Source organism: Tasmannia lanceolata, unplaced genomic scaffold (genome assembly GCF_043159265.1).
Source record: "Tasmannia lanceolata isolate RefF3 unplaced genomic scaffold, GAP_Taslan_0.1 ptg000025l, whole genome shotgun sequence".
Lineage (NCBI taxonomy): Eukaryota > Viridiplantae > Streptophyta > Magnoliopsida > Canellales > Winteraceae > Tasmannia > Tasmannia lanceolata.
The window spans coordinates 7,402,507-7,408,726 of NW_027518702.1; the positions used below are offsets into that span (position 1 = coordinate 7,402,507).

Sequence of the window (6,220 nt, forward strand, 5' to 3'; positions counted from 1 at the left end):
CACTTAGAATCAGATCTTGGGCGATTAACTTTGACAAAACATGTGATATTTTAATTTGGGAAGTGATATATCTGCCCCTTTTGATTACTTGGGACACCCAGCAGCAGTGTACGTGGCAATCAGCCCCATTGAATCCTTCTGACATGAAGTACATCAGCCCCTCTGTAGTCATTGATACTCTTTTGCCGGGTGTCCCAAGTAATAAAAAATAAGGGGTGGATTTATCACTTCCCGTTTGCAATGTAATGGTGAAAACACGTACCATTTGCAGTAGATGTCAGATTTCCAATCTTTTCCGGCCTCTGGCCTTTGTTGTTGAGTAACCAATTTCTACATAGCCATCGTTATAAATATTTTTTGCGATGGTTATGTAGAAATTGGTTTCTCCACTTCTAAAATAGGGACAGGTTTTCAGAGGAATGTAGGCTTCAAAGTAGGTGGTTGATTGAAATATGTGGGTAGATAGGTTGTCACTTGTCAGTTGAAGGACGGAATTGAAGGATGGAAAGTGATGGTCGGTGGTTAGATACCTTGTAAATAGATAGAGGCAAGCAACGACTAGGGGTAGTGGCAGCCAAGGGAAAGTGTAAAACATACCTTGTAAATAGATAGAGGCAAGCAACGTATGGCTCCCTCTTCTCTAGACAAGCAACGGATTGCTTGTTCTTCTTCGGTGAGCGGCAACAATGATAAGCAAGCAGCAGATGGCTTGCGAAGGGTGACAACAAGTAGCCGTTGACTTGTTTTCAATGATAACAGCGGGTGGCTATCACGTCGGGACACAACAAAAGGCAACTAAAATTTTATTCACAATTAGATATCTGAAAACAATTACAATGGATGGCCTTTTATAGATTTAGATTTTCTATGGCTAACATAAAGAAGAATCCTAAATAAACTTTAACTTCACTATAATTAAGAAATAAAACAAATCCCTACGATATCTCCAGTGAAAGCCAAATTTTAGAATCCTAAAGTTTCTCTACTACTTCCTAATTTTACTCAAAGAAAATCCTACCAAAAGTAAAACTCCTAAATTCTCTCAACTCAATCCACGTAAAAGTAAACCTCCCCAAATACATTCTCACCTTGGATGTCTCAATTAAAGAAAATATCTAAAAATAATTAAAACAAATCCAAACTAAAATAGAACTCTATTGAAGAGTAGTAATCAACGTGGACCATTGATCTAGATGCCATCTTATATCTTCTGATCTGACCGTTGAACAAGGTTCTGACGATCTTGACCGTTGATCTTTGTCATTGGGCGAGGCACCCGCATCACTAAAAGAAGTCCTAATGATAAAGGTCTCTTCAAAGACAAAAATGCCCGCTTTCATAAGAGGGGGACGGATTTCGTTTAGGGAATGTTTTGGGGTATTTCAAAGTAAGCCTGCTTGGCTATTCATTTGAAAGCATCTGAGGTTATTGTAATTTGTTGTTGTTTTTATGCTGACATTGTTGTCGTAATATGTAAATGTTCTTTGGATTTGGTGGCATAATATTATTCTATGCTTAAATAACACGCAACTTGATGATCATGCCCCTTAATTATTACTTTAGATGTCTTTATTATTATATTATTATTAAACTATTTTTATTGTTAGTATTATTGCTTTGTTAGGTGCTTAGAATTTATGATCTTCTTGGATATATTGATGTGTTTATTTTAGCACTCCAATATCAACCATCAATAAGGATAGATCCTCTCCACCTAACTTTGACTATTTGTCATGGTTTAAGATTGATTTAACATCTTCTAAGTTGGATCCATGCCACCACCCCTCTATTAATCTTTGCTATTGTTCTTGAGTTATCCACATATTGTGTTGTTTGTTCCTCCCTTTTTACTTGTTTCGCTCACCAATCACAGCCCAAGGTTTTACATCTTTGTTTGGTTCACATAGTGTTCTCTATGTCCTTGTTGAACTTTCAAATCACTTTATTGGTGATGATTGCTTGGATTTCATGGGAATGATGCATCTTCTCTTTCTCTCTCTTCCCTCTCTCTACACTCCCTCTATATTGTTGATGACATTACCTAGCACTACTCTGTGAAGTAAATGCTTGGAACCAAACATAGTAGAAGATGCAATACTAGATCTTTATTGTATGTCCTACCCTAAGAAGTTGAGCATAGCAGACTTGGGTTGTTCTTCAGGACCCAACACCCTCTTTGTGATATCTCATATTATAGATACTATCGAGATGAAATGTTGCCAGCTGAACCATCCGCTGCCGGAGTTCCAAATGTTCTTGAATGACCTTCCAGGGAACGATTTTAACACCCTTTTCAGTTACCTACCAGATTTCTATGAGAAGCTTAAGAGAAGCATGTCAGTTTGGCGCAGCTTTTAGTGGCAGGAGTGGCTGGTTCCTTTTATGGGAGGCTTTTCCCAAGCAAAAGTCTAGACTTCATTCATTCTTCTAATAGTCTCCACTGGCTCTCTCAGGTCAGCACTTTCACCCACTCCGTTGTCACTCTGCTGCAAATTTAGGCACTGTTTGTTTCAGATTTTTAGAACCGATTGTGTGTCCAAAACTGATTAATAGACCTACAATAACAATTAATTTTGAGTCTTAATCAGCAAATTTATGAACACTCAAACTTGTTCTGACTTCAAAGGTCATATAGGAAAAATTTCATGTAAGCATGTCATGTTCTAAAGTGAATCTTAATTTCAGCATTAAAATATTCCAGATTCCTCAAGGGCTTCAAAACGAAATGGGTATCTCATTAAACAAGGGCAATATTTACATCGCAAAGACAAGCCCTCCCAGAGTGTTTAGAGCATACTTGGCGCAATTTCAGAGAGATTTCTATCTGTTTCTTAAGTCACGCTCCGAAGAAGTAATTGGCGGAGGGCGTATAGTCCTTACAGTTACTGGCAGAGGAAGCTTGGATCCATCAGAATGTTATTCCCAATGGGAACTGATGACTCAAACTCTCAATGACATGGTCTCACAGGTAGAAGCAACATCGCAATATAACCATTTAAACCCGCCCTCTTTCTCTTCTAAATATGATCAAATTTTGACATATTAGTATTTTTTATGTTTTGCTGATAAGTTTGTCCAATTTAGGGACTGATTGAACAGGAAAAAGTGGATTCATTTAATATACCATGTTATGCACCCTCAATTCATGTATTGGAGGCTATTGTTGAGATAAAAGGATCCTTCAGTCTTGATTGACTTGAAATAATTGAATTTGATATCTTTACAAGTGGAAGGAATGGTGCAAAGTGTATAAGACCTGTTACAGAATCCATGCTTGCTGATCAGTTTGGAGCGGTGATAATGGATGATTTATTTAGAAGATATGAAGAGAAAGTTGATGAACATCTATCAAATAAGAAAGTAAATCATTTGGTCCTTTCTATGACTAGAAAAGGATGAAAATCAACATATAACTCTGCCTTAAGGAGAGCAAATGATTTGCAGCAATTCTATACTTTGATGTTTTGTATCCAGCTTCCATATTTTTTATAGTATTTTATGCTTTTTGGCTGGTATTCTTGAAAGACGTTGTAATTGTGAAACAAGAAGTTTGAGCTTTTAGAGTTGATGTTATTTAATCATTTGTACTTCTACACTATCAATCACGTGTGGCCCCTCTTTTTTGGGTTGGTGATACACGTGGCACATGTGGCCCGTCTTTTGGGTTGGCCGTACAGTTGTTGGGTTTTGAACACAGGAACTTCTATGAAGAAATAGCTATGATACCATGTGAAACAACCAATTACTCCAAAGGCGCGTACAATGTTATCTATTGCTTCTCGGGGGTGGCAACTACATCAATTGGATGTCTGAAATGCGTTTGTACATGGTTTCCTTCAGGAAGAGGTCTATATGAAACAGCCAGCTGGGTTTGTAGATCCCAAACTTCCTCATTGTGTCTGCAGACTATATAAAGCCATCTATGGCCTTAAACAGGTACCAAGGGCATGGTTCTAACGACTCAGGTCCTTCCTTCTTTCCCTTGGATTTAAAGGGAGCTTGGCATATCCCTCTCTCTTCATGAGACATTCTAAGGGTAACACGATTTGTATTCTGCTGTTCGCCGATGATATTCTACTGTACGTCGATGATATTATACTTTCAGGAGATAATCCAAGTTTACTCAGTGCCTTTATGAATTGGCCCCCAACCACATTTGATACTAAATATTTTGGAAATATGAGTTTTTCCTTGGCCTTGAAGTCTCTCGCAATCCTAACTCCCTTCGTCTTACACAAACGAAGTATGCAATAGACCTCCTTCAGAAAGTTGTTATGCTAGGATGGAAACCTTGTGGAATGCCGATCATCACTGGTACTACTCTACATTTGATTGAAATCCACTTGGAGGTCGGATCTCTAAATTTCCTAGAAGATTGGATGAAAATTCCCGAAGTTCTAGAATTTCGTTTGAATTAATTAACAATTTTCGTACGAACTTTTTTGTACGAAAATTTCAAATACGTATGAAAATTCAGTATTCCTAGGAATATTTAAAATTCAAAATGGCATAAAAATTTTATATGAAATTATTTTTCTATTCTGTACGAAATTATAAAACATCAATAATTTTATAAGAAATTTTAAAAGGAATATCTAGCTAATGAAAAGCTTTGAATTCTTTTGCGAAATCCGATTCATAAGACCAAGATTTCCTGGGCAGGAGTGGTGCCTAACACCTTCCACTCGCATAACCTAGTACAAACCTAGAATTTTGGTTAGGCCTAAGTCTTTCACAGAGTCAATTAAAGGTCCTAAGACCAATCCTAGGTGGCGACTCTATCGTCCTTGTCAGATTTGGTTCTGATGAGAATCTTGATTTGATTTTCAAAAAGTTTCCTATAAAACTTCGGAATTTCAAATCATTTCAAAAAATAAGGAGATCAAATGATCAAATCTTTGGGGACCCTTCAGGACGCTACATTCGGCCGAGAATTGCCTTCACGAATTGCCTTTGAAGGAAATTCCCTAGCAAATACTAGGTTATAAATGTTAGGAAAAATTGTCAATTGCTGACACAAAAATGCCAAAATAGTAGATGGGTGACACCCTTTTGAGAGCTTGTGACCGGAGATCGAAACACTTTTTTCTGACATGGCCTTTTACCCAAATACCCCTCATGGCAAAAAGAACACGTTAGAGTAGATTTTTCTTTTTCTTACTTTTCACCTACCAAAATTTACCGCCAACCTCTTGCAGATTTCTCCATTAACGCCTGAAACCCACGAAGTGTAAGTGAATGTTTGTAGCTTATCTACTCTCTTAAGATTTGTGCTTCCATTAATGCGTTTGAACTCTGTCTTTAGTGTGTGATAATAACGTACCCTGTCTGTATTGTGTGTGATAACCCTGTCTTTATTGATTGATAACCTTATCTTACAACCCTTTTAAAATGGTGACTTAGGGCTTGTGCTTCTATTATCTCTGAAACCGTTCTTATAGAGTTGCTACAAGTGAGTTGAATCACTTCTAGAGTTGGAACCCTACTAATAAAGTTGGTACTAGTGTTTGATGACCCGAATATAGATGGTTTATGTAAACCCTTTTGTATATGAATCACAATTTTTTGCACTTGATAATCCCTTATTTGCTGTTGGTAAGTCATATATATTTACCTGATAAACCTGTTTTGACACTTGACACACCTCGGAGAGGCTTGGTAACCCCATTGGAGGGGGTTGAAAAACCCTTGAACATTCTTTGTAATTCCCCTTCTACTTACTTAGTAATCCCTTTAGGTACTTGAAAATCCCTTGCGTAGAGAGTTGAAAACCCCTAATTGACTACTTGAAACCCCCTTAGGGACCTGATAATCCCCTCAAAACACCTTCTGTATTGACTTGCAAACCCCCATTGAGGTAGTGAAACCCCTCTTTAGAGTCCATAACCCCATTTATGAACTTGGTAACCCATTGTGTACACTTGAATAGCCCTCAAGAAGAGATGAGAAGGCCCCTTTAGCAATAACTTGATAACCCCTTTCAGAGGCTTGATAAACTCTGTTTAGAACCCCTGTTTACAATTTTAGAAAAATGTCCGAAACAATGGTTTCTCTTCTTTTAACTTTGATGGGGATTTGAAGGATGATGTTTCTTGGGAATATGTCGGGGGGAAGAAGACATTGTTATCGATCAGCCGTGGAATCAATTTCGACGAATTTGAAGCTGCAATCCAAAGAAGAATTGTTGTTACAGAACAGGTTTCACTATCGATAAAATGTC

General features: G+C 37.6%; 1 pseudogene across 1 annotated transcript; it reads left to right on the top strand.

Moving 5' to 3' along the window:
- Positions 1–2,327: 2,327 nt before the first annotated feature.
- Positions 2,328–4,202, top strand: LOC143857608 (putative jasmonic acid carboxyl methyltransferase 1 pseudogene; annotated as a pseudogene). Its single transcript, XR_013238729.1, has 3 exons — positions 2,328–2,453; positions 2,636–2,968; positions 3,085–4,202. The product of XR_013238729.1 is annotated as a putative jasmonic acid carboxyl methyltransferase 1 pseudogene (transcript).
- Positions 4,203–6,220: the final 2,018 nt, after the last annotated feature.